Below are 10,598 nucleotides of genomic sequence, written 5' to 3'. Positions count from 1 at the left end.
AGCAAAAGGCCATCATGTATAATACGTTCCCACATCTCAAGGGAAATTCTCTTAATTTGTCATGTTTAATTGATATTTCCAGTGATTCTAAAAAGAGTGATACATGAAAGTGCCCTCATTCTCAAATAATTAGGAGATTAGGAAACCACGCTGGTAATCCTAAAACCTCGTGTTTGAAATGCTTCCAGAGTTAAGCCTTTTGAAGTGCTATGTTTTCTCAACTGCTTTTTTAAAACTATATTATTATTTAGTGTTCTTTGAATCACAACTCTCCAACGAGGGATGAATATGCCAAAACAGATAAGAACATCTATTTGCAAAGGGCTTTCTATTTCAAGTTTAATGGGCTCCCAAAGTTTATATAACAGAGTCCCAAGCTGTTGCAAAGGTTTGGCAAGTGTGTTTCTCAGCAGTTCTGGGATTTACGTCAGGTGGCTTTCAGTGAAGATAAAGCAAAGAAAATTTCCTGAATTCCTACGTAACCAGGGATGTGGATTCTTATTAATATTCTTAGTGGTGGTAAATACTCCTCGCTCTTATGACTTCGCATTCTTTATTTTTTCCTCTTCCAGGGACTGCGTGGCCCTCTTCTAGACGCAAGTTGGTGTTTAATCATTCGAATCTGGATGATCATCAGTTTCCCCTTGTTTTTAACTCTTCTGTACTGCTCCATTCACTTCGGCATGTTTAAGGTTTGTTCACTTGATAATATCAGACTGCATCTTATGGAAGGGCACATAATTCAACTAAAGATAACTGTGGTCAGTAAGGTTAGGCTGCTTGGGTACCTGCACCCAACCATTGTGTATAGTTTTATTGGTGACTTTTCAGATTTGCTAACATGGTTGAACTTCTACTGAGCAGGATCCCCTGGCTGCCAAAGTCATTCACCCGACAGTCCTGATTCATAGAGGTGGAGAGAAGGTTGTCATAGGTCCAACACCAGGCAGACCCCGCCTTCCCCAGAGGGCTTCAGAGTCTTCCACAGGAGGCCTGTGCTGAGCTGATACCTGGAGAGTCACATAGATTCAGAGCAAGTGATCACAGGTGGCAGGGAGACTTATGGCTGCAAAGGACTTCCTTCCTGGATGAAGCATGCCTTAATAGTCAGTGACAGACATCAATCATCCTGACCCTCCTCATTCATGTGTTCACCATTAAGCGATTTTCATGTGCATGAGCTCCAAATCCTCTAGAACTCAGCTTCCTCCAAATAGTCATATATTTCAGCATTCCTGTCTCATAGTAATATTTTAGATGGGAAAGTGGGAGAAATAGTTCACATAAACTCGGCAGCTAAGGCTATAAAATATAGGTGAGCAGGATCCTTCTTTAGGGATGGTATGGTTTTAAACTGTCTCAAGCCATATCAGCCCTTTACTTCCCTGATTTGAAGCATTTGGGGACAAATATCCAATTATATTTCATCTCACAGGTTGCATTTTTGAAGTTCCCTTCACCCCCCCCCCAGATGGACATATTTTACTGAACCCAGAAATTCTCATTTGGCTCCTAATAACCTTCATGCCAAGGGAGCTACCTCCAAACTCTTCTTACAAGGAAAGTTCTGGGGATATGTGGTTTTCGCTTCTTTCTTGATCATCAGTATTCTTGCTTTATAATATGTCTTACTAATTCATAAAGGGGAACCTACACTGGTAGGTAGAGAACCTAATTATTCTGAGCTGGGGGGGATTGCTTAATATCTCTGGAATTTAGTTTGCTCATCTAATACATAGGAATAAGAACACCAGACTGCCTACCGTATATGATTATTTTGAAGGTCAAGGGAAACAATACACTTACAAATATTTTGAAGGTTGTTATGTCCTGTAGGAACACACAATATCATTCCTACCACTACTTCATTGCTGTCACTCTTACCCCTGTTTCTACCACACTACTAATACTAACAATGGGAGAGGTGCCTTCCAGAAACTGTACTCATCATATTCAGTAAGTCTGACTTGTTCTCCACAAGATAATATGACATTTTATATATCTTCATTTTGGTCTATGAGCCAGTTTCCACTTGAATTTTTATTTATTGATACCTGTAAGTAACCATGGAATGAAGCCTGATTAGAGAACCAAAGGAGAAAGTAGTATTTAAACTGAAGGAACAAAGAGAAACTAAATTGAAAAACGGTATAAACTGTGCAGTCTTGCTGGAGGAATTATGCATTTTTATGGTCTGTTTATTTCAGACAATGGTGGTGTCTGAGGTTAAGCCATTTAACGTATTTGCTGTGATTTCAACACTCATAGGGATTGACTCAACCTCTGTTCATCAGAGGCAGATAAAGTGCACACTGGGCGGAACACTTTGTGGGGCTCTATCTGTGAAAATCATAACATGGCTCAAACCCCATGTACACTCAGAATCCCTGTAACGTGTTTTGTTAGAAGTAAATAGTTTCCTGGCAGTTCTGTGCCTGAAATTTCTGAGCAGCTTGACTCTCCAGTTTATCCCTGGAGGGCATTATTAGTCACTCTATTATAAAAAAAAATGCAGAGATAATATGTGTGTCTATATAGCATGCATGCTGAGTAATCACCAAGAGGAGTGGAATATTTTCACAGGCAGGTAATGGAGAAGCTTTGCTTCCTTGTTGTTCCACCTCAGCCACGTCTGTGGGCTTTTTGCTCTTCTGCCACTCCAGTGTCATCTATGTGGCCTAACGGGAAACTGATTCCACACTTAGCAATTGTTTTCCCAGCCACGGATAAATAAAAGAGAGAGCTAGCCCTCAGCGGGTGGGTTTTCATCAGACACAAAGCTGATGATCACGTAAGTCTCCAACACCTAAGTTTAAACAAGGACAGTTAGCTGACGGGCAGTAGGGTGGAGTGGGCGGGGGTGGGGGGTAGTGGTAACCAGCTCAGGGTTAAACTGCTGTCAGGGGCTTGAGTCAACTAAGACCATAGCTAGGCCTAGTGGAGGTCACTAGTCAGCCATGACAAGGAATAAGGACCTTCCTTTAAGAATCAGTTGGGGGGGGGGCAGAATCAATGAGTGGTTTGTCCCCACGAGAAAACCTGTAAGGGATTCACAGCTCTGGGCATAACTGTTCACCCGGTATCTGTGACTAATAACAAATATAGTGGATGTAGCTCAGTGGGCCTTTCTACGTTGTTGGGCAATAACATGACCTGAGGACCTGTTATTTTTCTTGCGAAAGTAAAATATATATATTTCCTAAAAAGTATTTGGCTTTGCAGAAAACAAAGGAAGCATTGCTGACTCTGTATCTTGAGTTGCTTGAGAATCAAGAAATAAGAAATAAGAATGTTTGCTTATATGAGAGGCTGACATCCGCCAACAGCCTCCCGCATTTCCCCCCGAATCCCAAATATACCACCTCCTGGTCAGTCCGAGGCTCTCCAGGCACTCTCACGCAGGAGGTTTTTCATTTCCCAATCTGACACCCCATTCAATTATTAAAGAATGCCCTGTTATATTTATTACAGAGGTGGCTGATATTGCTGCCAATTGTCGAACTTCGGTTTCCTGTGGTTGATTTTCATGCATGAGGAACACACAGCTGCTGGGTGGGTGCCAGGGCTCCATCAATCTCTCCAGGCTGCCTCGACCTCAGGATATGTAAGAGTAGCGGATAAATTGGAAGATCAATGACTTGTCCCTCCTGCCGCACCAGCTGCTATTGAGAAATTAATATGAGGATCACTATAAATAAAAGATAAAAGATGATATGGCTTACAGTGTAAAATATTAAGGCTGGACACAATGCGCCTGAGGAATCTAAACCAAAAGCTAAGTAAATTAACCCTGTAAGGGCCTTCCACCACCGGCCTAGAAATCCAGTTTGAGAAAGAGAGATCATGCTGTAATGTGATAAGGATCTCTTACTAGATAAAGAGAGTCAGGAACACTAATGAAATAGTGCTCCTTCTCTCTTCTGTGTCTTGGAGCTTTAGGACTAGAAGAGATTGCAGAGATCATTTACTCCAGACCCCTCGTTTTTCACGAGGAATCTGAAGACCAGAGAACTAAGTGATTTGCTGGAATATTTGCAGCTAGCTGGTGGACAGAGCTCCTAATGGACCCCAGTTCCAATGTTCAATCTTTTTTTATCAAGTTATCTCTTATCATAACGACTCTTAATAAAATCCTCATTTTTGTGCTCTCTAGGGCTTTCTTAGAAGAGCACTAATTTGTAATCATGCCAGAAGCAGTAAAAATGATGGTATTTCTTAACATGCACTCAAGACCAAAGATCTATGTGCAGGATGATAATAACATTTGACAGGTATCATTCGCAGAGCACCTTTGATTCTGAGGCATCATAGAGGACATTATCCATGTTTCTTCAGAAGGTGATGAAATGGAACAGATGATCAGACTCAAAAATATATGCAGGGCCCAAGAAAGACCGGTAAAGAACAGGAAAACTGCGGGTTGTATTAGGAGGTACTGGATGTGGAGGAAATAGGAGCCAAGGGGAGCAACTTGGCCACAACATGAGAGAGAAATTGAAGAGTCATGGGTCAGTTCTGTTTGAATCTCTACGTCTAAATCTGGCTGCTGGCTCTGATACACCATGGGTGTGCGTTGATCTGGCTGGCTCCACCCCAAAGGGACTGAATCCCTTGGGTCTCGGTTTCAAGTTGCACTTGGCCCCTACTGGCAGCAGGTGACATGAGAAAGGGGATTGTTGCTATTGCTGCCGGACAGCTCAGCTCTGTATATACCTTGATTTGCAATCCCTTTTGGCTGCTTGTCAGGACAATTAGGGGGGATGTAGATTCCTTAAAATGCAATTATGAATCTGTTGGCCTTGACTCTGGGTTCTGCCCAGAAATTCATTTGTCCTTGGCAAAGAGCGTTTAATTTCTCATCTCCTACGTCACTGAAGTCGCTCTTTAGAGCCTCTCCTCACTCTCACCTGTTAATAATCAGAAGTCAGCTACATGAAACATTCAGTTCAGGCTCCATATCTTCTGAAGACATATGCACTATAAAAATGGTGAGGGACAGCTGGGTGGTTAAGTGTCCTACTCTTGATGTCCGCTCTGGTCATGACCTTGCAAGTTATGAGATCAAGCCCTGCATCAGGCTTCGCACTGGGTGTGGAGCCTACTTAAGATTCTCTCTCTCTCTCTGCCCATCTCCCCTGCTAGAGTTCTCTCTCTCAAAAAAAAAAAAAACAAAAAACAAAAAACAGTAGGATACTGATTTTATTTAAAGCCAAGTTACCTACTGGGTGACAAAAATGGATTCTTTTATTTATTTTATTTTATTTTTGAACATTTATCTATTTTTAAGAGACAGGCACAGAGCATGAACAAGGAGGGAGCAGACAGAGAGGGAGACAGAATCCAAAGCAAGCTCCAGGCTCTAAACTGTTAGCACAGAGCTGGACATAGGGCTCAAATCCACAAACCATGAGATCATAATCTAAGCCGAAGTTGGACACTCAACCTACTGAGCGACCCAGGTGCCCCTGATTTTGTCTTTAGCAGGTTAAAAAGAATCCCCAATCTGAAACTCTTGCTTTTTAAAACAAAAAACAAAACAAAACTCCTGTCAGTGCTATTTCTTAAGGGTCAAAAAGTACGTATTACAAAAAGAGAGAAAAAAAATTAAAGATCAATGCTAGCTCTCCCTGAAGTACCTGCCTTAGTTGAGAAATGAATATGATGATCACTATAAATTAAAGATAAAAGATGATATGACTTTTGGAGTAAAATATGAAGCCAGTCACAATGTGATGTATCAAGTTTAACCAAATTAACCCCCTGGGATAAACAGGGCCTTGGTTTTTTTGTTGCATTTGAAAAATGAACTAGTATTAAAAAAAATAAGCTTATATATAAAAAGAGTCATCCAGGGGCTCAAAAAGGAGAATTCAGTTTCTTTCCTTTTAGGTAGTCTCTCTTAGACACCTGCACAAGATTTGGAAAACGCTTTCCCTTGGGCCACAAAAAGAAGAGCAATCACTCAGCATTCTGGAAAGATGCACCAACTGATCTTCTTGGTTGATGTGGTAGCTGGAAGCTATGTTTAGGGGATGGAGTTATTTTTTGCATTTTAATCTGCAAGCTTTGCTCAGGAAATATGCTTTCCATTAGGATGTACACAAATCATTTTTCTAATATACCATTCATTAGATTAATGTTAGTATTAGACTTTTGTAGAGTGCATATGTGTCTCGGGCATTTTCCCAGAAATGCATTATGTAACGCATGGATTTCCAATTCATAATTGCAAAGGTTTCAAAACCTGAGCTTTAGAGGAGACTTTGGAAATAGGCTAGCTCCATTGAATGTTTCACTCCCATGCCTAGCCAGTCTCCCCAAATTGTGTTCCAGAAAATGAGATCAAAACAAAAATAAAATCTTGGTCTAGTTGAAGCAGTTAGTTTGACCTGTTGAGATAGAGAGCCAGGGTTTTTGTCTAAGTCTGTTGGATCTAGACTCCTTTTTCTGCATGCTTTGACCTTCTCTCTAACCCTGAAAGAATGCAAATGGGTTGGATTACTCACATTCACTTTTGGAACTGTGAGCTGAATTATTTAGCATAAGCAATGGGAAAAGTGGAGGAGTAAGTCGGGAGAAATAATTTTAAGTTATATCTTTAGCTGGAGGAAAATTGGCCTACCTACACAAGAGTAAATATGGCATATGCAATGATTCAGATACTCAAAGATGTCTGTTTTCGCAATAAAGACTAGATCTGGACACAATCCCTGGCATAGTCAGACATACACCTGCACGTTCACTATATCAAAAGAACCACAGAAGTGTGTTGAAAACTGCTTAAGTGAGAGACATAAACACAACTACAGATGAACGGACAGGAATTCAAGACTTTAAATGCTGGACTGCTGGCAAAGCAGCCAGCAGGGTAAGCTCCAGCCAGTTTTCAATTGTGAGATGCTAGGCTCACATTGCAGACATGCTAGAATGTTTGTTCTTCCCGGCCCAGTCTTTTTAGGGAGGATATTAAACACCCCTGTTAAATGTCTGCTGGTGATCGCCAAAGTGAAGCTTTTGAAAATGATGATGGCTGTGATCTTTAATAAGGTTGTGTGCCCTTGTCAAGAGTCTCAGAATTTCCAATGTAATTTCAGATCAACAATTTTTTTTTGGATGATATACATGTCTAACTCATTGCAAGAAATATCCCATGTATAGTTGAAGTTAAGGACCAGCTGGTGTAAATTTTTATGACTATCTCCGGACCTAACCTTTTAGCTTCTTTTTGTTCCTTGGTTGTGGTTAAGCTTGACCCTACCTCAGGGGCTTTGATCATGCCATGTTCATTTTTCTGGATTATTGCCAGAAAAGTTTTCCAATAATGACTCCTTTCTGTTCTTTGGCACTCACTCCTTAAAAATATTTTTTCCTGATTATCTTGGTAGCCTAATCTAGTCCTCATTTATCACATTACCTTATTTTAGTTCCTTCACAGAGCCTACTAGTTTTTCAAGAACAGTAATGGGATAATAAAAGTAACACTTATCTTCTGTGTCTATTTATATTTAGATGAACTACTTCCCAAAAAACACAGGCTCCACAATGGCAGAGACTATGTTGCCTTTCTTATTCCCTGTTCTATGCCAGCCTTGGAATGGTGTCCAGACAGTCACTCAAGGTCTGTTGATTGAGTGTGTGTAAAGATTGTGTGATCACGTGAATGGAGTTGGAACTATTTGAGGTCAGTCTTAATCGTGGCTGGAGTGAGTGATTAAATTAAAATTGTAGGTTTTAGAGCAGAAAGTGATCTTGTTAACTCTCAAGGTTGGGGCAAGACTCTTCTTCTGTAGCATCTCTGATCAATGATCAACCAGTCTGTGCTTGAACAAATGTACATGAAAGACATAACTATGGCTTAGCTGTCTTTAGACAGATTACAGCCTTCCATTGACAGTTAGTTCCCTGTTACACATCTGTAATTAGGAGAAAATTCTATGATTTATCCAGAATCTCCTTCTCTCAGTCCTCTAGACTTCTGCTCCTTGTTCTAGTTCCTAGAGACTAGACAGGACACCATTTCCTCTAAATTACATCCTTTAGGCGTGTGGCATGCCTGTTTATAACAAAATTAGCACAATGCTGTGGCAAAATCCACCTTGATCATCTCCGACCTATGCCTGAATTTCTTGTTAGTATTTAGAGATAGAATTTGTCTCAATATTCTGCCTTATATTTGACGGAGTATAGAAATAAAAGAGATCTAGGGGTTATGCCAGAAGCAATAAGACAGACATTTTCACTTCTTTTTTAATATATTCAGTGCTGGTGCTATGGGGAATTGGGCAGTATAGTCACAGAATTATTGCCATCACTTAAAAAATGTATTTATAGTGAAAGGTATGGTAACTCAAGAAGCTCTGCCTGATGGGAAGGATTTCAGCCACATCCTAGAGTTCTCTGAATATTTCTCAAAAGTTGTAATACAAAACATCTCTCCTTTTCCTTCTTTGGTGTGTTCAATTAGTTAAAAAAAAAAGCATACCTCATTTTCCTGAAATATCAATGCCTTAGTTGCTACTCCGTTGAGTCTTAAAGGACCCACATCTGGGCCTGATAGTAGAGTTAAATAGAGTTTGAATATTTGGGCCCTACTGAAAGCCCCATGAAGTCATTGTCACACATCTGTTCACCAATATGTATGAATGGGAGAAAATAAAAAATCTTGGCTTGTGGATCAAGGTTAAGCCAAAAGTCCTTTCATTTTTACTGTGACAAATAGTTACAGAGGTAGAAGATGTATGAAAACAACCCTGTAGGCTTTGATAGAAATCTTAAGTGGGCTGTAGAAAATATATGACAAAAAAGAACTTTTTGTTGTGAATACTACTGAGAAACTTTTTAAAGGACAGTTAATACAATAAAAAGATCAATTTTTAAAGATTTAGAATGGTACCAATTTCCAAGCACTCTCCATATGTTAATTCCATGCCACAGCATGGTATAGGTTATATACCACAGTTAACAATTTTACATTTTGAAATCACTTTAAAATACTCTTTTGACCCCTGAAGTGCACAGGGAATACTCAGGGAAATCGGCATTCTAATTATTTTGATTTCCTTTAACAACACTCCGTTAACTTTCTGAAATTCAATATTCTTCTCAACTTAAAAATTCAATCTACAATTCAAAAATTAAGGGCTAAAGACAATATATTTATTGGAAATTCCATTCTAGAAAGCAACTGACTGAATGCAGCCCACAAGGATATAAAAAGGAAACAAAGGAGAAACCAGACCCCCAAACTCTGTGATTAAGCTGCACATTCTTAGGTAAAGTGGCACTTAATGCTTCATTACCACCTTGTTCATAGAATCCAAGGAGCCTGCCCTTCATCATGATTCACTGTCTGAGCCTTGGAGATTCCACTCCCTCTTCGAGCCTCTAAGTTTCTATAAAATGAGGGAGTTGGAATAAGTTTAGCTCTCACAACCCAGTTCTTCTCATTCAATGCATCTGTGAGTCTAGGTAAATGCTGAATGTCTTTATCATGACAGGTTATTTTTTTTAACCATTCCTCTCCTTCTAATTTTTATGTAATTTTTAATACATAACAGAAAAGAAAAAATACCAATTGAAAGTCACTGACACACTAACTCTTAACTTTCCATTCTCATTTCACTGCCAACTTAAGGCTCAGTTCTTCTGTAGAATTCTGATGCAGACCCTGAAAACACCCTGTAAAGTTCCAGAGTCGTTCTCATATTTGGTTGTCCTTTGTTTTCCACTGGCATCACTATCATGGACTGTCATCTGCAAATCCATCAAAGTGAAATTAAGTCATAGAACTCATATCAATGCTTTTGGAGAAAAAAATCCTTGAACTGATCCTTACTTTGTGAAACTTCAGCCATATTCAAAATCCGCATTAAAGGTTAAACCTTAAAAAGGCAATATATCCCTGTGAATAGAAGGGAGAACATAACACAAGCAATATACAATGCTAATAAAATGAAGTACACACATATATACACATGTGGTCTTGAAATTATTCAGCAATATTAATTGGATTAATTTTGGAGGAAATAAAAGCATTATTTTTTTTCTCATAGAGAACATTATTACTTTTTTTTTTTTTTACAAATAGTTTATTGTCAAATTAGTTTCCACATAACACCCAGTGCTCATCCCCACAAGTGCCCTCCTCCATGCCCATCCCCCCCTCCCCCCCACATCCATCAGTCCTCAGTTTTTGTCAGCATTCAAGAGTCTCTCATGGTTTGCCTCTCTCCCTTTCCCCCACCATTTCCCCCCTTCTTCTCCCGATTGGTCCTCTCTTAAGTTCCTCCTAGTCCTCCTATACGTGCACACATATGATATTTGTCCTTCTCTGCCTGACTTATTTCGCTCAGCATAACACCCTCAAGGTCCATCCATGTAGCTACACATGGCCAGATTTCATTGTTTCTCATTGCCATGTAGTATTCCATGGTATAGATAAACCACATCTTCTTGATCCATTCATCTGTATGTTTGCACGTATAGGAGGATTAGGAGGAACTTGACGGAGGAACAAGGGGGAGAAGAAGGGCGGAAATGGTGGGGGAAAGGGAGAGAGGCAAACCATGAGAGACTTTTGAATGCTGACAAAAACTGAG

General features: G+C 39.8%; 1 long non-coding RNA gene across 1 annotated transcript in view; it reads left to right on the top strand.

The window, feature by feature from the left end:
• The first annotated feature begins 577 nt into the window (after window positions 1–577).
• LOC120227013 overlaps window positions 578–10,598 on the top strand; it is a 27,575-nt gene continuing 17,554 nt past the window's right edge. The window contains exons 1-2 of the long non-coding RNA XR_005527142.1: window positions 578–692; window positions 7,510–7,618. This is a non-coding gene — a long non-coding RNA (uncharacterized LOC120227013). The remainder of the gene's footprint in view (window positions 693–7,509; window positions 7,619–10,598) is intronic.

Source organism: Hyaena hyaena, unplaced genomic scaffold (assembly GCF_003009895.1).
Source record: "Hyaena hyaena isolate Hyena2069 unplaced genomic scaffold, ASM300989v1 scaffold_1942, whole genome shotgun sequence".
NCBI lineage: Eukaryota > Metazoa > Chordata > Mammalia > Carnivora > Hyaenidae > Hyaena > Hyaena hyaena.
This window is presented reverse-complemented; position numbering and strand designations above follow the sequence as displayed.